This window comes from Rousettus aegyptiacus, unplaced genomic scaffold (genome assembly GCF_014176215.1).
Source record: "Rousettus aegyptiacus isolate mRouAeg1 unplaced genomic scaffold, mRouAeg1.p scaffold_m13_p_7, whole genome shotgun sequence".
NCBI lineage: Eukaryota > Metazoa > Chordata > Mammalia > Chiroptera > Pteropodidae > Rousettus > Rousettus aegyptiacus.
Window position 1 is genome coordinate 9835620 of NW_023416310.1, and position 22073 is coordinate 9857692.

Genomic DNA, 22073 nt, shown 5'->3' on the forward strand with positions numbered 1-22073 from the left:
TGTTTCCCCCACAATGGCCAGACACTCATTGCCATGCTGAGAGCTCCTTTTACCCCATGTGGTAAAATGGCCAGTCAGGGTGCATCCAGGGGACAGTGGTGCCGAAGCCCCGAGCACAGGCAAGTGGTGGGGGCAGGGTTGGGGGAGTGTCGTACACAAGGAGATAGATCTGCCTGCAGTTGCCTCCTCTGTGCCGGAAAGAGCAGAGATCAGCCCAGGACCTCCTGAGCCCAGCTGAGAGGACCTGGAGACCTGAGTCTAGCACTCAGCCCTGATCTCCTCCCTGGGTGTCTCAGCCGCCACCTCTAACACTCCACAGGGCTGCGTAAGCTGGTTTCCGACAATGGCCCCCCATGACACACACCTCCCAGCACTCACACCATGATGTAATTCCCTTCCACACTGAATCTAGACTGACCTGTGACACACATTATTCAACAGAACGCGGCAGAAGTGATTCCACGCCAGTTCCAGACTTAGCCTTTAAGAGAAATGATAGCTTCTACTTCCTCTTTCTCAGAAGGTGCCTGTTCAGATCCCTGAGTCACTGTGTAAGATGTCTGGCTACCCCGCAAAAGAGAGCATGTGGAGAGGCCACGTGAAGAGGAAGAGAGGCCCAGCTGACCCATCATTTTAGTTGAACCTCTGGTGACACCAGTCCCAGGCTTCATCTGAAAGCACCTGCGTGAGAGACCCCCAAGCAAGACCAGCAGCAGAACTCGTCAGCTGAACCCAGTCAACCCACAGAACAACGAACGATCATAAAGCAGTAGTTGTTTTGGAGTTTGTTATGCAGTGGTGGATGGCAAAAACAACCTTCTCGTTGGAGAGATTGGCTGGTATGCCCGAGTCTTGTGCCTCCTTCCTCCTAGCCCTCAGTACTTGACATGGTTAAGTCAGGTCTTGGTTAATGACCAAGAGAATAATCACATTAATAACCATTAACTGCAGGCCAATTTTAGGACAAGTACAGGAGGGGGCTCGCACATGCTGTCCGATTCTAGGACTGAGCTTCCAAAAGACACACACACACACACACACACACACAGTTTCCACAGAGCTGGGGACCAAAGCAGGAGGATTAGATGGTTACCCAGCTCCACGTCTGAGACTGGCCCAGATAAGCAAAATGGCGAGGTTCAGGTGCCATTCAGATGCCTTTTTGCAAGGCTCTGAGATTGAAGACTTGTTATGACAAATCAGGTTGGTAGAAATGGGCCGACTGAGCACAGCTCTGCCATCTTGGCCTCGCCGGGGTTCCCCCTGCATTGCCCACCGCACCGGCTTCGATCCCTCGCTGCAGCCCCCACGCTTTGCCTGTCCTGGACCAGCTCTTTTTCAACTCCCATCTTTCGCAGGCCTGGACACCACTCCTGCGACTGTAATCCTGTCTCTGCCCTGGGGAATCTTCTCTTCTCTTCTCCTCCACCCCTGGATCTCCAGGATGGTAGAGTCATTGTCATCTGTGGCCTGAAATGTGTCATGTGTGACCCTTGGCCCACTAGTAGACCATGAGCTTCTAGAGAACAAGTACTACGGCTTCATTTTTCCCCTCCGATGTATTCATTATAAATTCAACCATTCATTCATTCATTCGACAATCTACTGTGTGCTGACATCTCTGTTCAGTACAGGGACATAAAATGAAAAACTATTGTCCCTGCCCTGGAGTCACGTTTGGCCCAGTCGGACAGGCAGGCGTATAAATAGGCAGGTTACACTATAATGAATGCTAGAAGGAGGTGTGTACGCAATGCAGTGGGAACACAGAGAAGTACCCAAGTCAGATAAAATCTGCTAATGATTATTGTATGCCAGGCTCTGTTCTAAGCACTTCATTTATTTATATTGCCATTATTTTGAAGTGATTAAAACAGTAAATTATGATTATTTTAGAACAGGTAAATATAGGCCAACTGTACAAAATTCCGAAGGCGCTCACGCCACCTCTGAGCCTGCCCAGAGGAGCCCATCCTTCAGCATATTTTGTGCCTTGCAGACCTAGTGTACTTTATGCATAATGTAAGTCTGCACACGCACATGCATGCACACACACACAGCCTCTACAAAGATGGCTGCACGATATTCTGAGTTTTTTGTTTTTGTTTTCATTTGACGTATCTTGAAGCTCATTTCATGTCACTGTTGAGATACCTCGATCTTGGCTAATGACTGCACAGTATCACAGAATTCCATTATATGAATGAACTATAATTCAATCCTCTATGAATAGCTATTTATGCTTTTTCTAATCGTTCACCATTACAAATCATACCACAAGGTTTTGTGCTTATGTTATTTTGAACAAGTGTCATATCTCAAGACAAATTCATATTCTGTGGAATTGTTGGGTTGAGGGTAGGTCCATTTAAAATTTTAAACGCCCTCCATCTAATATTTAGGTCTAAATAACACACCGTTAAGCCTTACAAAGCTCTTCTACTAATCTACTGGAACTCCCTTCTGCCGTGGCCACAAGACCCAGGTGGACAGAGGAGGAGGAGGAAGAAGATGGCACTTCATTTAAAAATGTTTCTCTCTTTCCTTCTTTACCTTTTAAATATAACTTAATATACAAAATTATACATAAATTTATATTTTAAAAATATATAATTTAGTAATATGATAATACAAATATGAAATTTACACACACACACACACACACACAAATAACTTAAATATAACATTCCTCAGGGGAGTGCGTGGTCCTGGAACCACATACAGCCACGTTGGGACCACAAGGCAGAGTCTACCTGAGAAGTGAGGGCGGGAAACTCGGGCCAGGCTCCCTTGTTGGAGTCCTGGGTAGCATCTCACCACCCGCAAGCCTGGCCTTGCGTTGTCTGGGTTCGTAAGCCAGCATATGGCATTTTTGCTTATGCCCATTTAGGTCGGGCTTTTTTTTTCCTTCCTCCAGAAGGGCCTGCCTGATGCCACCACTGATATGAGAGCTGTGCTGAGTGCCAGGGGAGCAGTGTTTACGGAGGTGACACCCAGAGGGTCAAGACGGGTCAGCCCAGGACGGGGAAAGGCGCCCGGAGAAAGAGCCGGACGTCACCGGAGGCGTGGGAGCGGTCCGAGGACTCCCACAGTTCAGAGTGGCTGGAGCTTCACCTGTGAGGTGGGGTGGGCAAGGGCAGGGTGTGTGTACTACAGGTGCTATGTGATTAATGTGATTGATTCATCTTGATCTCTCAGACGAAGTGACCAGAGTTTCACCCTAGCAGGGATCACAGGTGTGACTAAAAAATGAGTTTCCTGCACCCCTTTGAGCATCCCCACCCAGGGTTCAGACCTCTAACACCCACACGTTGGCTCCATGGCCCAGTCGCCCCAAAGGGCAGTCACCCTTGGAGACCTGGTATCAGACAGGCCTGGGGCTCCTGTGATTGGGGAGGGTGAACCTCCTCACCCTGGCCCCATGAGGGAGAAAGCTGCCAAGGAGAAAGGCCATGGGCGTGCTAGAACCCCTCCTGGTGGGCGTGTGTGTGCATGTGTGTGCCCTTGTGTGGGCGTGCTTGTGTGCATACACAGGATGCCAATTACCCTTTCTCAACTGAGCCCTCAGGAACATTCTCCAGTATTTACTCTTTTTCCAGAGTCATTACCTTATCTCAGGAGCCCTTCGGAGCCTTTGACCCAGAGCTGGGTGAGGCAGGAAAGGAAAGGATGAGGGCTGGGAGGAAAGGAATTTGCCCTCTGCTGTGTGCCGGCATGTGCGGGGGGGGCAGACTATGTCCCTCTGAACTGCCAATAGCTGGACCCAAGTCATGTTATTGTCTCCCACATCCACAGCAGGCCTTCTGGAGATGGCCTCTGGTGACTTCCCACCAGTCCATTTTCTACATCAGGGGTGCTCCTAAATGTCACTCCCCTGTGAATAGCCCCTCTGGGCTGCCTGCTGACCAAGGCATGTTCTTTTCTATGATGTAGAAGGCCCTTTGTAGTTCCGGCCTGCTTATCCAGCCTCATCTGCCCTGCCCCCCCCGCCCCCTCCCCACGCCGTTCCCCCCTCACTCTGGGGTCCGGGCAGGACATCCCAGGCCATTCCCAGAAAGTACGAATTAGTTGCAATGGCTGCTGTAACGAAGACCCACAAACACTGTGGCTCAGAACAACACAGATTCATTATCATCCAGGCCTGGCAGTCAGAAGTCCAAAAATGGGTCTTAAGGGGCTAAAATCAAGGTGCCAGTGGGGTTGCGTCCCCTCCAGAGGTTCTACAAAGGAATCTGTTTTTTACCTTCTCCGCCTTCAAAATGCCGCCTGATTCCTTGGTCCGTGGCCCCTTCCTCCAGCATCCAAGCCAGCAACGTATTTTCCAGCCGGTGCCAAGCCATGCGTCTCTCTCAGAACAACTGGGGCAAGCGACGCAAGAGCAGGGGCAAGAGAAAGCCCTGACACAAGAAGCGAAAATACAAGCTGGGCGCCCCGCCGCCAACACGAAGACTGCCCCACGCACGCCCCCAGACAAACCGTCTGCGCTCGGGGAGGCAGCAGGAAGTTACCGCGCCTGGAGGCCGGAGGTGGGGAACCTCTCCTGGGGCTCCGAACATCGTCCAAGCATCGTCTGTCCGCGCAAAACGAGCATTTATCCATGTTGTCTGCGATGCATCCCACAACGAACTGGTCCACGCCAAGACCCTGGTAAAGGGCTGCGTGGTGCTCACTGACAGCGCACGGGACCCACAGAGGTAAGAGCCCCACTGTGCACTGCCCCTGGGACACGGGAAGGGGCCAACCTGACTTCTGAGGAGGTTGAAGAGATTTTAAACTGAAAACGATCAAAGAAAACGCAGAAGAAATATGATGAAAGGAAGAAGAATGCCGAAATCGGCAGTCTTCTGGAGAAGCAGTTCCCGCAGGCCAGCTTCTCGCTGGCATGGCTTCAAGACCAGGTCAGGGTGGCCGAGCAGATGGCCACGTGCTAGAGGCCGGGCACCTGGAGTTCCACCCGAGGAAGACCAGGGCCCGGAAAGGCAAATAAGTCCTCTTCCACCTGTCTCAGCTCCTGTAATAAAGGTGTTTATTATGGGTGGGAAAAAAGCCAACAGTACAGCATATTTCAATCTTTCTTTCTGACCTGTGTCTATGGTCACATCTTCTCTCTCTGAGTCCCACACTCCTGTCTCTCACTTGTAGGGGCCCTTCTGATTGCACTTAGGGCCAGCCCACATAATCCAGGATAATCTCCCCATCTCGAGATCTTTAATTTAATTACATCTGCGAAGTCCCCTTTGCCATGTAAGATTGCGCATTCATAGGTTCCAGGGATTAAGACGTGGACTTAATTGGGGGCCATTTTCACTCTGAGTTTTGGCATGTGCAGGGCCCTTGGCACTGCGATAGGCAGAATAACGGCTGGCCAAGAGGCCGAGTCGGGGCTCAGATTCAGGCCATGCTCTGCTCGTCAAGCTGTATGCGCAGGCGCGGGCTGCACCTGCCCAGAGGTGGCACCTCTCTCTAATTCGCACAAAGGTACCGACCACAGGGGCCAGCAGAGGCCCTGTCTGGAACACCCACTTGCTTCCACTCCTTCCTCCACTGACAGGGAGCTACTCATTCTTAAAGACTCACTTCAGTCTAGAACATTTCCCTGACTTTCCCCTGATCTCCACCCACACTCCCAGTGGGTTAGTCACTCCCTCTCCGAGCTCCCCGCTCCATCCTGTACTTTCCATATCGACCACAGGACGTTGGGCATGTCTGTCTGTGTGTCTGTGTGGACAAGTTCTGAGCCCAGCCCGGAAGCCTTCCCCTGGAGCCCTGACCCTCCCCAGGCCCTGCCATCTCTCTTCCCAAGACAGACGCCCCCTCTGGGTTCTTCTAACTGCTGCCTTTTTTGTCCACCCTGGGTGCAGACTTAGGTAGGCCTATAACGTTGCTGCACAGAAGGCCCTCACCTCGGAAATGCCTCCAGCCCTGGGGGAGCCAGGCCTCTACCCAGGGGACCCCAGGGCAGACAGTGAGCAGCCTGAGGTCCTGCTGCCAGAAGAACCCAGGCTGCGGCTGAAGGGAGGACAGCCAGAGAGTCAGGAAAAGGCCCGGGGAGGCTGCATGGAGGAGGCAATATCTGGGGAGGAGAGGCTTCGACCTTGAGTGAGAAGGATTCATAATGTGGAAAATTCTCCAGACATAGGAAGTGTGTGCAAAAGATGCAGGAAGGCCACAGACATGACAAACACTATTGGAAGGGCAGAGCGGAGCAGTTGGGTAGAGGGAGTTATTTTCAAGCCCAACGCAGCAGCCGGGAGAGCAGGACGGGCGGAAGCTGCGCTGCCCCTGGACCCTGGGACCTGGCTGGGGCTGGAGCAGGCAGACGGGGGCTGGCCCCTACTCTCCGTCCTCAGGTGCTACCTGGATTCAGTCTCCTATCCCGGAACCATGGTTCTGAGACCACCCTAGCTGCTCCACGTGCCTGCAGCCCTGCCCGCCCTTCATTCAAACGGCCACCCTTCACCCCCAGGATCCAGGACCACAGCCTTGGTCCTAGCGTCTCCCATCTCACCCTGAATGCTCCCATCCCACTACCTGAGTCCTCAGGGCCCAGAAGCTGCTCCCAAGTCTTGACCGAGGGACCAGAGCCCGAGGAAGTCACACTTCAGCCGCTGATGGAGGCCGTGGTGCAGCTGAGAGGACGGCTGTGTGGAAGCCACGGAGCATTCGGGGTCTGAGGACAAATCCGTGAGACATTGGGCAGAGCCAGTCCCTGAGACGAGGGCGGGGGCCAGGGCAGCCGGAGTGGCAGCAGCGCCTGTGGCGCGATCCGGCAGGGGACAGCCCTAAATGACACCGGAAGGGCCCCGCTGGGCCGCGCGTGCGCCGAGCGTCCCGGAAGTGGCGCTGCTTCCCCGACTCCGTCTGTCCTCGTGGCACCGCGGTCCACCCGGCCGGGGGCTTTGGTGCGATGCGGAAGTGTTCAAGGACCTCCAAAGGGACGTCTGGGGGACAAAGAGAGGCAGGAATCATCTGTGGCCAGTTCCCCGCTCCAACCCGGCCCGTGCGGGGAAGAGCCTTGCGCGTCCCCGGCTCTGAGACAGGCCCTGGCGGAGTCACTTCCCTTCCACAGGCCTCGCCGGCCCACCCTAGACCAGGACAGGGTGCTGGCAGCCTGAACGCATTCACTGCACCCCGCAAGCTGAGGTGGGGCAGGCTGGGGCCCAGGCGAGGGCCCCCCCCCCCCTGCATCCCATGCACGTGGTGCCCCGGGCGGGGCTGCGGAGGCCGCCGGGCCTGGCACGGGCCGCGCCGCACAGAGGCAGCGCCGCGGAGAGGCGGGGGCCGCGCGAATGAACTCATTCTTTCCCCCTCTGGGCTCTGATCGTAAAACCAGGACGCTGAGCAAATGGCCCCAGGTGCGCACTCTTCCAGTTTCGCCGGATCGGAGTCAGGCGCTGCGAGACGCTGACCTGGTTTCCACGCAGCGGCCACGGCTCTGGGTCCCTGTGGCTCAGCTGCCACTTCGCTCCGCCCCCTTCTCCTCCAGCTTGCTGGATTACTGGGGATGGCCAGGATCCAGGGCCCCCGGGAGCCGTGGCAAGACAGAAAGGAAGTGTTCCAGAGGGGACCCCTCAAAGCTCCTCCCCCAGAGAAGCTCTCCCAGGAGAGGCCCAGGATGTCCCAACGGGGCACAGCACCCCATACCCACCATGGGGTCCTCTTACTTTCAGCCCCTTTGAGTCACTGATTACTTCACAGAGATCTAGAATCAGATGTCCTCTAGTATCCAAAACCGCTTTCTTTTACAGATGGGGAAACTGAGGCCCAGTCACAAATAGGTAGGTAGTGGCAGAGCCAGCCGGGGCTTTACAGATTTCTAGAATCCCAACCCGTTCTTGTCTCTGCACCTCTGTGAACAGCCTGGGAAGGAATCAGGGGGCCTTTCAGGGTGCTGAGAGAGGACGGAGGCCATTCTCTTCATGCAACACCTCAGGGCGAGGTCCTCAGCCCCGCATGAAATGGCCTTGCCCCGAATGCTCACTTTCCGGCCGTGCCTCCCATGGGAAAGGCACTGACCTGGCAGTGGGGTGGAGAGGCCACCGGGCTAGCCTCCCCGTCCTCTGTGCCCCAGGTCCTCCCGAGCTGCGCCCCCATTCACAGGTCATCTGGGAGGGGGGCACGGGGCAGCTGGGAGAGCACTCCCCTTGCTCTCAGGAGACACACCCTCCCCTGCGGGCCTGGAGGCAGCCGGTGTCCCAGCACCCAATTACTCTGCAGTCTTGAAAGGCCCTCACAGGCCTCCAAGGGCCTCTACCTGCCTCCCGACGACGCAGCAGCTGGTCTCACTGCCTTTGACTTCCCGAGCTGGGGACATGCTGGGGAGGCGGGCACTCTGGAGGCCTGCACCCTAACTGGCCACCTAGAGCTTTGTGATCACAAGTCACCGGTCTTTATATGCAAGATTTCTCAAGCTGTCATGTAGGGCCACACCCTCCCTGCATGCTTTCAGTGAGGACTGGAGACTCGCACACATAGTACCACGGCTGCTATTACTGAAGATGTCTAGGAAGTCCCTTCGTGCCCCAACCCTCAGGTTCTCGGTCCACGTCCTTCCCTGGGGTCACATGGTGCTGTCATTGTCCCCTGTGTCCTGTGGGGTAGGCTCTGGCCTCTCCCACCTGACCCATCTGGAGCAGAGTGAGTGAGAGTAAAGAGGGCCCCTCGGTGGGGCACTTAGAGACACCTTGCCTTCCCGTTGCTTTGCTTACCATCCCCCAAAACTAGGAAAAACAAAACACTCATCAGCCGAGGAACAGACAGACTGGGGTGCACGCGGGTAAGGGAACGATGCTCAGTCATAAAAAGGAACAAACTAGCAATACACGCAACAACATAGGTGAATCTCAAAAGCATTATGCTAAAATAACAGCAAAATAAAACTAGACAAACACAGCAAAATAAAACTAGGCAAACACAAAAAGCTACATACTATGTGAGTCCCTGTCCATAAACACTCGAAAAGGGGAAAGAGCTACACAAAGCAGTTGAGCGGTTGCTGAGGTGGGCAGCGGCAGCTGGGGATTGATGGCAATAGGGCATGAGGGGATTTTTAAGGGGGGATAAAAATATTTAATATCTTGTTTGGTGGTAAGTATATGGCTATTTCCGTTTGGTGGAACTTACCCAACTATATGCTTACGATGGGTGTGTTTTACTGTATGTAAACTAAACCTCAAAGGCCAGGAAAAGACCTTCCGGTTGGGAACTGTGACCTGATATGCAGCCTACATCTTGCTCGGCCGTATACACAAGGAAAGATTTTTCTACTTAGAGAACTCCTCAGAAGTATTTGTTACTTAATAAAAAAATTTTTAAAAATAATTGAGTGGGGAAGAGGGAGGATTTAAAAAACTACAATGCCAGGCATCATGGAATAATTGGCCTTAAACAGACCCTGCAGCTAAATGGATTCAAGCCTTGGTGCCTTTCTATGCTGCTTTTCTGCCTAAAGTACAGCCTTGATCTCTTATCTAATATTCTCACTCCCTCTCGTTCCGCCTGTAAAAACTCATTATCCATCTTTCGTGAATAATAAAAAGCTAACCTTTAATAAGATAATATTCTGTTTCCCCTGACCCAGTGTGGGGAAGGCGCCGGCCCACTTGAGACTCCAGCCCAGGGTGCGGTGTCCTCTCTCTCTTCAGCCCGCCCTTAGGTCTCCTCCAGGCCACCTGGGCGAGGCAGTCCTGTCCTCTGGGCCCGGCCACCCTCCTGCCCTCTGCAGCTGGCGCCTCTATCCCTGCCCCTCCTCTGTCTTCCCTGTCCCACGAATTGACAGCATCTTCCAGCACCTTTCACTTTGGGCTGCTGACTCCTCAACACGAAGGTCAGCTCTTGAGGGGGCGGGAGTCCTGTCCCAGCTGCTGCGTCTTGTCTCCTTCCCGCGGCTCCCTCCCGTGAAAGCCCAGGGTGGGCCGAGAGCAGGACGCTCCACGGGTGCTGCGTTTAATGCCGTTAAAGCCGCCATTCATTCTGCTGTTCACTCACACTCGGCAGGAGAGAAGCCCAGCTCACTCGAGCTGAAGCCCAAAGGGAGTTCACTGGGCCCCAGAACCGAAAAGTCCTGGATCTCTCAGCCGCATCTGGACGGCTGAATTCAAGCGTGTCCGCAGGAGCCTCCCTGGGGCTCCCTTGCCCGCCTCTCATGCTCGCTTTCCCCACCTTTTCTCTTTTGCCTCTCCCTGTTCCTCCCCACCTCGGTGCGTCTCCCTCCCTTCCACTTCCTCTCCCTGATGTCTTTCTGTCTCCCTCCGAGGTCTCTAAGTGTCCCATAGATATACACACCTCTTCCCTCCTCCTTCAGCCAAAAAAAAAAAAAAAAAAAAAAGAAAACAAAAGACAATAAAACTCTCCTGCAAACAAACACCCTCAGACAGAGCAAGCCTAAGACTTCACAGCACGGTCGGTCAATCATTTCATGTTATTTCCAGCTGGGTTTCTATCTTGCTTTTCTGCTGGACTTACATCCTCACGACACTAAACACAGAGCCAGGCCCATGGTCATCCCTCAAGGAAGGATGTGACCCTTGAACCAGGTGAGGTCAGAGTGGGAAGGTGAAGAGGTCGGGGTCAGGGATGGGTCAAGGCCGGGGTGGGGGAGAGGCTGCAAGGAGAAGCAGCCTTTGGGGCTGTTAATTCTCTCAGAGTAGAATTAACTCTCTATGCCCTCTGCCCCCACCCCACTCCCCAGAGCCAAAGGCTGGGGGTGGGGCTGCTCAGGCTGGGGTCCTGGTCAGCATCAGCCTGCCCGGTGCCAATTAAGACCCTAGAATCCCCGCCCCCGGGCTCAGATCAAAGCCCTTCCCTCGATGACCGTAAATCTGCAGGGCCAGCTAACGAGCTGCTCTGACTGGGCCCGGAGCAGGGTCCTGGATCCTGTTTTGTTCCAGGGAGCGAGGGGCCGGCAAGGCCTGAGACCCCAGAGCACCCTGTTCCCTCACAGCACCTAGCTTTGCCCAGTAAATCCTGAGGTCAATGTCCCAAAGGGGACCTGAGCAATCCCACTGTGTCCTCTGGGTGGCTCCTGCCCCACCAGGCCCCCGGAGCTGCTCTCAGAGCCCATTGTCTGGCCCCACAAGAATTTTAACCGCTAACATCTGGGTTCAGGAGACTCCGGAAGAGCAAATGTCTTCACCTCCTTTGATTCCCTTCACACAGAGGGCTTTTTAAATTTTAATTTGAGGTGACCTCTGACCCCAGTTCCCATTCCCATAGATTCCAGATATTTCCTGTGCCCTCAGATAACCTCCCAAGCCAGCCCTCACCTGACCAGAAACCTCCGCCTCCCCCATTCATGGCCCAAGCTGGGCTGGGAGCCCCCCAACTCCCACCCCTGGTTTATTCTCAGTACCCTTCCCCCACAAAACCAAAGAAGTCTGCAGCCCATCACACATGTCCCCAGGGCCCTGGGCCCAGCTCAGCCCAGCCCTCAGGAAGCCAGGGACATAGTAGCCTTTGGCCCCCTGCAGTAAGGATGTCCAATACTGCAGCAGAACTGTCCGTGGAGCTCTCGCCCTGCACAGGCGAGGTGGCCACTCAGGAGTAACTGAGCAAAGCTGGGTGCTCCCAGCTTACACATGGGGAATTCGACGCTGAAAAAGCAGAGAGACGTCAAGAGTGCACGGCCGTCGTGTGGCAGAGCTGGAATCGTGTCAGCCACAGCCGAGCCAGGTGCCGCCTGGGAGGGAGGCACGGGCCGAGGGCACAGGTGCCTGGTCTTAGAGCCGCTGGAGCCTGGATGAGTCTCCGCCAGGTCTGTTAGCCTGCGAGGCTAAGGCTCTTTCACCTGGGTGAAGCCTGCCCATCTCAGTATGGGAACCAGCCCTTGAAGCCACAGAGGGGAGAGAAGGGACTGGGGAGGAGGAGCAGGGCTCATCAGACCCTCAGCCTCCACCCTTCTCTTTCCAATCCTCTTTGGACTAGACTGGAGAGTCACCTCTCTGTGGGTCCCCACCATGTGCCCTGCACCATGCCAGGCTGTGAGCTGGTGTCTGGTCCCTATCTACGAGGCATGACAAGACGAGACGAGCCGAGCAGCAGGAACACACTCGCGTGACATGGCCCCAGGACTGGAGCCCAGAGCTGAGAGGCTCAGGTGGGCTCCTTGCAGGTGGGACTTTCCGGCAGGGCCTAGTTACGCAGAGGCCTCCCATAGGTCAGCCACACAGCACTGAGTCAGGGCCCCGGCAGGCAGCACTGCAGGTGGCCACTCCCAACGATTGCCTGTGGTTCTCCAGAGCCTCAAAGATCCAGCCAGAGCCAGGGGCAACCCCCTGCCCCACCACTCGCCCACCGCGAAAGACTAAACACACCATTAGACAGCCTCGCTGGCCCCAAAGCCCAGCCTTCTCGCCGGTGATTGGACCCCATGAATCCCCAGTAAAGCCTCCGACTCCTATCCATGCTCGTCATGCCCAGTGACTCAGCTGCCTTCCCAGACCTAGCTCACCACAGCTGACATCACCTACACGCCCCCCCTCCCCGCCCCCTCACAGCGAACCCTGGAAGCCGTCTGCTTCTCTGATCCATCTTCCTCCTCAGGGTCAAGAATGCTAGAACTGGAAAAGGTCTTGGGGCGTATCTGGGGTGGCCTCACTTTACAGGTGGGGAAAGTGAGACCCTGAGAGGGCCAGAAATTTGTTCCGGTTCCTAGGCTGTGAGGTATTTAGAACTTGGCTCTGTGACTGAAAGGGGATGATTTCGGGCTTCATGGGATGTCAGGGAACAGCCACCACTGCCAATAACTAAACTCTTATCCCTTACACCTGCCCAGCGGGGCCTGGAGACCAGGGTCCAGGCTCCCCGTGTCCATGGCTGCTCCTGGGCACTGAGGCTCCAGAAGCAGCAGGTCAAGGATTGCCCTGGCCCCCTTCCACTGCCCCAAATGGGGAGTGCCAATTCTCTTCCAGAGATCAGTTGTTTCGGAGACAATCGAGAACAGAAGGAAGGAATGGGTGTGAATCCTGCCAAGAAGAGATGAGGCACAGCCTCACAGAGGCCTGGAGGGATGGCAGGTAAGGGGGCTCTCCAAGTCGCCAGAGCTGACAAGCAGGAGCGGATAGGAGACAAGTGCTGGCCAGTGCTCGGAGAATGCCTGTGATTCAGGAGGTAGGAACCGTTCCGGAGCAGTGATTTTCGAAGTGTGGTCACTCATCCAGCAGCATCCCCTGGGAACTGGCTGGAATACGAGTTGCGAATCTGCCAGCTCCACCCCAGACCTACTGAACCAAACACTCTTAAGTGGAGCCCAGAGAGCTCTCCAGATGACTCAAATGCATGCTCGAGAGTAAAGAACGGACAAAGCGATGGGTACCTCTGCTTCCTCGTCAGCTCCCGCTAGTCCCGGCCCCCAGTGGGGCTCACCGATGCTCCCACAAGCCCACTCTGCTTACACTTGCGGTGATTCCCTCCCGCTAACCCAAGCGGGACTTCTGCAGGCGGGACATTCCATCCAGAGGGGTCTGGAATGAGTCTCATGGCCACAGATGAGACTCATTTGCCTGCCATGTTCCCTCTGTCTTACAAGCAGGATTCTGCCTCAGTTTCCCTGCCTCACACTCCCGCTCACCATTAACCTTAACACTCTGCCCTGGACCTCGGCCCACTCCACTGGGCCCTGTACCGTGCCATGCCCTGGGCTGGTCTCCTCAGGAGACAGCACGCCCTTCTACTATCCCCCAGTGCTAACCAGGTCATCTGTGGACAAACGACCATCCACAACTATATGTGGCCTCTCAGGGCCTCCATGTAAAAATGCACGGGCTGTTCACTAAACAAGGGCAGCTGGTGGAAGGAGTGGGAGGAGAAAATCCCGCTCACATGCCATCACCCATGTCCTCTAGTGCAAGGTGGCATCTGTGCAGTTAGGGCACCTTTTTCTAATTTGTACAAATGCATTATACAGTCTAGTGATTGAATGTCACATACTTCCCCTTCCTTCCCCAAGGTTCCAGCACTTCTGAGCCGGACCACCCCCTGCTTCTCCCAGGTCTACACCAGCTGGAATCCTATTCTCCCAAAGTGACCGTGCCTGTTGGCTCCACACGTGTCCAAATCACTTTCTTTCTTTGGAACCTCTCGGCTGTATCAGCTGTCTTTCCTTACTGCTCATCCCCGCTGACTCTCCCATCACGGTTAAGGTGACGTAGTAACCAGCAGACAAAACGTCTTTGTCAACTCAAGTTCGCGGTCATTTCATTACAGCATTTCCTAAGACATCCATTCACGGACACACTGGAAAGGCCTTCCTTATATAGCTGGCCTTCCATTCTGCACCTTGTAATTTCTGCACGTTAGGAGCCTCGGCTCCCTCTGCCCCAGGCAGCCCTCGGAGACTAGGAAGCCAAGCTCCGCGCCTGGCCCCACCTGGAGCTTCTCCTCCCACTCCTCTGACTAGTCTGCTTGTGGCTCCGTCTCTCCCACCGCGGCAAGTCAAACTCTGCCATGTTGATCCTGCTCATTGTTTTTTTTTTCCAAACAGTTGAACACACCTCAGTAATCACTCAACTTTTTTATTTTAACCATTTGGGATTAAGAAAAATCTTTCTAAAACATAATGTGTTCTTCCCCCACCTCCTGGAACAGACGAAAGCAGATATATATAATGTAGCCTTTTCTTGGAGTCTCTGGATAATAATTATTTTTTAAGCCACTCTATGTGTTTTTAACAATTCCTCATGATCACTATAGGAAAAAAATGGAAAAAACAGATAAAGGAAAAGAAAAAGTGGTATCACCTGATATCTTACCAACCAGAGGCAATAACTAATGATCTTTCATTGTATAACTTTCTGGACTTTTGCCTAAGCAAACACACTTCACCAGTTTCGGGCACAAATTCAGTCTCTCTTAATAATTGCTGGCTCTCCATACGCCCGTATGAACAGGAAACCTCATGCCGCACCCACTGTTCCATACCCACTTTCCCAAGAAAACTGGGAGCAACCTCTGTCCTAGGAGAGATTTGATTGCAAACAGCAGCCGGAGCGAAGCCAGGATGTCCCGAGGTCCCATTTCCCATTGATCTGTCACAGTAGTGTGCTGTCTCTATGGAAATAGTCTTTCAAAGCCTGCTGGGATCATGCCTCACTGGGCCTGCCCCGTGCCTGGCCCACAGAGGTGCCCAATGTCAGGCTCCAAGATTACTGCACTTCCAAGTTCAGTCATGTTCTCAAGCCGAGTGTGACCATGGCAGAGGCAGGGGGGCTTCTATCCTTAGCCACATACCAGGCCTGAGCACATTGAGGTCATGAGGTTAAGCCAGGTCAGCAACCCTGACGCCCCCCTTCTTCTTGGTGCCATCCCCTTGGGGGCTGCGAGTTCCTCCAACTGGAGCACTTCACCCCAGACTTCATCGGAGGAATTCCACCTTCAGCATGGAAGTGGCCTTTGTTTTCATCCCTTTCTTCCCCAAGCAAATGAACTCCCTGCTCCTCCAGGTGCTTAAAAGGGCCCAGAAACCTGTTTCCTCCTTTCCTCTGGGAAATCAAGGCCCGCTAGCCAAACCTGTGGATAACCGAGAGGGGCCATTCAAGGGTCACTTCCCTGAACAGAGAAGTCAGTTCTTGCCAGTCGTTTAGATAAAGAAGCTGCAGACAACTTGCATTAAAAAAAAAAAAAAAAAAATTGAAAAGTTCCAACCTACCAGACCACCCGGAACCAGTAAATTTGCCATACACCCATTCCCCGGATGAGGACACTGAGATCATCCACTTATTTCTTGAGAAACTGAAGCACCAGCCTCCAGCCCTGAAGATTTTATCACAAAGCGTTTCCTCAGGAATTATTCTCCTGCTGGAAGGAAGTGAGGGGCCCTCTGTCCCTAAGGCCCCAGGCCCCAGGCCATGTAACCACAGCTGACCTGACAGCATTGCTCACTGGGCTCCAGGTGCAGCCTTGATCACCCCTCCCGTCCAAGGAGCGGGAGGATTTTGTGTCCAGGCCGGAACTGCATTTTGTTCCCCACTGCCGGGGCCAGGGAGACGTCTTGTCAGCTCAGGGGCATGGCAGGAGCTGAGCTGAGACAGTCTACACAGTCAGCGCCCTCCTCGGCCACCATGAATGCAAGGGGTGGGCAGGCTGGCGTGCATTTATGTGTTGATGCTCTGAGATTATTTGAAATAATTTTACATATGTTTTTCCTAGATTAAGAGAATAGGAAAATGAAGGGGCTGGAGTGGGGGGAGCTGGCCTTTCCGCTCTCCAGCTTTCTTTCCTCCCCGCAATGTCCCGCCCCAGCTGTGGACCAGGGGTTTGGCATGAGGGCTCCCCTCCATGCTCCGAATGCACTCTGTTAGGGAGCACTGCCGGTGCTGGGGGAAAGGTGGGTCTGCCTCCTCCCCCCAAATCCACCCCTTAAGCCAACACTTTCTGCTTTGGGGGTCAGGATATATGGAGGGCAAAGGCTCGACCTGGTGCCACCTGCCCGCCCAGCTTCTGGGAAGAGGAGCGCCGATGCACAGAGGCTGGCCCGAATTCTCACGCTTAGAGTCAAACACACCCGGTTTGGGGCCTCAGGCTGGTGGACAGGTGTATATCTCACCTGACAAGTTCTGTGAGGCAAAAGACAAAGGGGGGGGGGAGGTGCAGACAGCAGCACCTCCCATTGATCTGGAAGCTGGAGCGGAAGTGGAGGACTGGGGTCTCCCCAAGATGTAGACACGCCCAGGGGAGTGGCCCAGACATTGGGCAGGGCACCCGGACATCTGGGGAAGCTGTCCCCTGTAGCCTCTCCCAAGAGGCTTCCTGGGGTTCTCACAATTTACAATTGAGCAGAGGGAACTGTGCAAACACCTCCTCCCAGAATGAGGCTGCCTTTGTTCTGGGGAAGCCCTTGGCCCCTACTTCTTACCCCTTGTCATGTGGGAAGAGGAGGCAATAACTGGAGGCAATAGACTTCTCTTGAAGAAGCCACTGCCCAGCAAGATGCCATTTTTATTTCAATGGAAATTTCATTTGGAGAGGTCTTGGGGGAAGGCTTCTTGTTCTTCTGCTTCATCTGCCTTCTCATTTTCCCAATTCGATCCTCCCCAGATTCCTCTGCCTTCCTGTCTCCAGCCTCTCCCTTTCACTCTAGCCAAGCCTTCTGCTTCCCTAATCCTCTTAAAACACAAATTTTATTAGGTGTCAGGGTCCTAAATCTTCACTGGCTCCCACTCGTGATGGGGTGAAGTTCAAGTCCCATAGCCTGCATTTAAGGTCTGTGGTTAGGGCAACCGTATAGTCCAGTCTGTCTGCAACGGTCTAGTTTATACTACTGCCCTGGCAATAATTATTAATAGCACCTCCTCTCATGCAAAAAAATAAATAAATAAACGAGGTGGTCAACTTGCCTACAGTCCACTCCCAACCTGATGGTCCAGGCTAATGTCCCACTGTCCCTCCTCAAATCCTCCAAATCAGTGGTTCTTAACTCCGGCTGCTCATTAGATCACTTGCTGAGTTTTTAATAAACACTGCTGCCTGGGCTCACCCTAAAGCAATTTAATTAAAACGGATTCTCTAGGGCCGGGCCCAGGCTCTGGTGTTTTGTTTCTGATGTTGTTGTTGTTGGTGGTGGTGGTGGTGGTGGTGTAAGCCTTAGGTCGCTCTGATGTGCGGCCAGGGTTGAAAACGATTGACCGAAGTCAAACAGGTGTCCTGGAACTCTGTCCTCGAGCCCGCCTCAGACATTCCTGTCCCCGTTTTTCCCGAACTCGCTCCCCTTTTCTATGGCCCGTTTGGGTCCTGCCCACGCGGCCCAGCCAAGTGCCAGCGCTGCGTCCTCCGTCATCCGTTCCAGCCCCTGAGCTGCTAGGGGTCTCCCCCCCAGCACCTGTGTTAGGCTGTAATATCTAGGTCTGTGCATGGCCTTCTTCATAGTGTATGAGCTCAGGGGGGTGGATTATGTCCGATTCATTTCAGGGACCAACGTCCCCCACCTGGCTGAGTGACTGTCCCTGTTGATGCAGAACTTGGGGGGCAGCATCCGCCACCCACCTAGGCACCGTGCAGACTCTCCAGGTTAGCTTTCTTTTCCTGCATACGTAGCCTCCCGTTCATTCGTTTATTCGTTCTGCTTCGTGCCAGATCCTTTCTTCCCCATCCTCTCTTCTTGATCCCCTGCATTTTTGGAGAACTCACCTCCACCTCCTGTGCAGCCCACCAGACCGTCTTGCACGTAAATGGTACTCAGTAATTACTGATTGATATTAACTCATTAATAAGCAAAATGCGATAGGTCCATATGATAGAATATTATTCGGTAACGAAAAAGAAGTACTAATACATACTACAATATAGATAGACCTTGAAACCATTATGCTAAGTGGAAGAAACTAAACATGAAAGGCCATAAATTACATGATACCACTTATATGAAATATCCAGAATAAGCAAATCCATAGAAACAGAAAATAGATTAGTGGTCGCCAGAGGCTTGGGGAGGGAAAATTGGGACCGTCGACAGGTACGGGGTTTCTTTTTTGGAGGTTAGAAATGCTCTGAAATTGGATAGTGGTGATGGTTGCACAACCTTGTGACTATACTAAAAACCACTGAATCGTACACTTTAAAATGATGAATTTTATGGTATTTGAATTATACGGCAATTAAAAAGAAATATTGCTGATGGATTTTTTTCCTCCTTTACCCTGTTCTCAAATTTTACTGTTCACTAGAATCCCCTGGAATGTTTGCAGCTTCCTGGGCCCCACCTTGGAGTTTGAGAGTTAGCAGATGGGGGCAGAGCCCAGGAATCTGCATTTGACGGTGGTATTTTAAGTACCACTTCCCCACTCCCCAAAGGACTTGGGTCAGGGCATTTAGGAGCCAACCTCAGAACCTCAGAAGACAAATAAAATTCTTGAACCTATTATTTCAGAAAAAAAAAAAAACCCTGAAGATTTCAAACACAACCGAAACTTTGTTTTTTGTCTGCTTCTTATTAAAAACAGACTGGGACCCAAAGAAACCCCATCAGGGGTAGGTAATGAAGTAATCATGATCATAATAAAAGAACAGAATGGAAAAACTGCCTGGCCTGGAGCAAACCGCAAAAAAATTGTCTTCTGCCTCCAGTGCTCAACTGAGCCATTCAAATGAAAATATCCCACTAGCCACATGGAGAGCTTAATTTGGGGAAGGAGAACTAAATATTAGAAAGCCGCTGCTCACTGCCCCCTGTACAAAAACATACTTATAGACGCCCACCCCTACACAGCCAGAATTCTAATTTTTGGTATGTGCTCCATGATTAGGCCTTTCTTTGGAATTACAAGGAAGCAGAGTTGTAAATCGGTGTGAGAACGTGATCAAAAGGAATGTCTGCATGCAATTATTTTGTTTTGAGGCCAGTGTTCAGAGGCACCGGCTTTCAAGCTCTGACTTGGTCACGTGCTGTGCCCTTGCACATGTGACTTTGGTCCCCACGAAAGGGGGAAAGCAAAGGCTTGGGTTTTGTCATTGCTGCTTCTTTGTTACAAAAAGAAGTCTCACCCCAAGACCTCCAAAAGAACCCTCTCCGCCATCTCCCCTGGCTTGTCCTAAACCACTGCAAGTCGCAGTCTTAATAACTTCTTGCCCCAGAAAGTAGCAGTGGCTGTAAGCTGAGAACAAACATCCCTTGCTTAAGAAAAATTCACTTAAAATAAAGCTCCGAATTGAATAAGGGGTAAATGAGCAGAAATAACATTTGCGATGTATATCTACCGAGTTCTGGGCGCTGTGCTGGGCAACGTCTCATCCATTTTCACATTTCATTCAATGAGCCATCACACAACAACCTCACAGCTAAGGTATTATTATGCCCCACACGTCAGCAAAGAACCTGAGGCTCAAAGTGGTTGGGTAAATTTCCCCTGGTCACAAGGTGAGTAAGTGGCGTTGTTAAATTAAGTAAGAGATCTCAAAGGAACAACATGGAAAAACAGAAATTCCAGGGAATGCAGGTGCCCCATGACCCCATCTCACGGGAGCTGGCTTGCGAGGCTTCTGCCCCCTCTTACACATGCATGTGGGAAAGCGAAACTCAGTTCGTTAGACAACGTCTGAAGCATTCGGCGTTTTGCTAGGCCCGCAAGCCACCTTCGTCAATGGGCGTAAAACTGTTGGGCCATGTTTGGGAATGGAACTATTAACACAGATACGTTCTAGTGATCACATTATTGGCATCCTAAGTCTCAAGGGTCTTTGTCTGGACTCCTGTCTGCCAGTCCAGCCTTGTCTGTAGCTGCCTCTCTGCTTCCTCCCTGGGTTCTAGCCAAATGGTGCATAGCTGTCCCTTGAAGGTGCCATGTTCCTGACTCAGGGAAGCTCCGCGAGGACAGGAACTTCGGTTGGCTGTTTTACCACTAAATCTCCAAAGCCTAGAACAGTGCCTGGAATATAGTCAACGCTCAATAAATATCTGTCTAGAGAGAGCACATAAACAAACAAACAAATAAATGAATAATATGGATTAATTAGTAATGAATAGCTCCTTATTTCCTCGGTTTAGTTTTCTCTGAGTCACATCCCCCTTATTAAATGTTCTGATTTCTGAGCTACCTTTTCCTTTGTGTGTACACAGTTGCGTGATTATTTGTCTAATGTCTGGCTCTCCCATCAGATTCTAAGCTCTATGATGGCAAAAACTATACCAGTTCCACTCACCATGACATCCTCAGTGACAGTTGTATTGCAGGTCTTCCATAAATGTGTGGTGCATGAATAGGCGGCCAAGCAAGTCTTTAGAGAGGTCAAGTATTTCTGAGCTATTTTCATAATAAAATACTCAGAGGAACTCAGAAAAAAAAATGGGTTAGGAATCAATAAATGAAAAAGGCAATAATCCAATTTTAAAGTGGGCAAAGGAGCTGAATAAACATGGTTCCAAAGAAGACGTCCGAATGGCCAGCAGGTACATGAAAAGATGCTCGACATCACTCGTCATCAGGGATGATTATCAGAGACGATCAGGATGGCTATGATCGAAAAGACAAGGCATAATGAACGTCGGCAAGGACATGGAGAATAGGAGAACCGCACGCTGTCGGCACGAACGATACAGCCATTATGGAAAACACTGCGGAGGTTCCTCAGAGGATTAAAAACGGAACTACCGTGGGAGGCAACAATCCCACGTCTGGGTATGCAGCCAAAGGAAATGAAATCGGAATCCGAAAGAGGCGCGTGCACTGCCGTGTTCATTGCAGGGTCATTCACAGTCGCCGGGATACGGAATCGACCCAAGTGTCTGTGGACAGGTGAGTGGATAAAGAAAACGTGACATACAGTGATATATATTTATAATGGAATAGTACGCTGCCATTAAAAAGTGGGTGTTTGCAAGGACATGGATGAAACTGGAGGGCATTATGCCACGTGAAATAAGCCAGACAGAGAAAGACGAACACTAGATGGTATCCCTTACAAATGGAATCTAAAAAAAGAAAGTCAGACCTACCAAACCAGAGTAGATTGGTGGTTGCCAGAGGTGGGGGGTTGGGAGGGGTGGGGAATGGAGAGATATCGGTCAAGGGAACAAAATTTCAGTTACAAGATGAATAAGTTCTGAGGACCTAATGTACAGCATGACGACCATGATCAGCAATACTGTATTGTATACCTGAAATGTGCTGAGAGGGTAGATCTGCAGCATTTTCACCACACACACACACACACACACACACACACACACAGAGTAACTGTTTGAGGTGACGGATGTGTTAATTAACTTGATCATGGTAATCATTTCACAATGTGTATTTATACCAAATCATCGCATTATACACTTTAAACAGATACAATTTTATTTGTTAATTATACCTCCATAAAGCTGGGGAGCGGGGGACATGTCTAAACGGCCAATTATTTTTCTGTAGAAGAACACGTTCCTGATTTCAGAATGAGCATCAGTGGGAAAATTAGGTGTATTTAGAAGTCCGTCACCTCGCAGCCATCTTTGATGGAGTATGTGTGTCCCATTAAGTTAGGGGACATTCATGAGATGAATTTGATTTACTGCTTCTGCAATTTCCTATAGCATATGGTGGCAGGCAGAAGATGTGGGCTGTGAAAGTCTGGAGGGATGTATAAAATCTTCTTAGGAGCCAAAG

The 22073-nt window shown here is 52.1% G+C and overlaps 1 long non-coding RNA gene and 1 pseudogene across 1 annotated transcript in view; one reads left to right on the forward strand and one right to left on the reverse strand.

Moving 5' to 3' along the window:
• LOC107510827 overlaps positions 1 to 21020 on the reverse strand; it is a 44130-nt gene extending 23110 nt beyond the window's left edge. The window contains exon 1 of the long non-coding RNA XR_001596934.2: positions 20629 to 21020. This is a non-coding gene — a long non-coding RNA (uncharacterized LOC107510827). The remainder of the gene's footprint in view (positions 1 to 20628) is intronic.
• On the forward strand, positions 4210 to 4987 carry LOC107510826 (annotated as a pseudogene).
• Positions 21021 to 22073: the final 1053 nt, after the last annotated feature.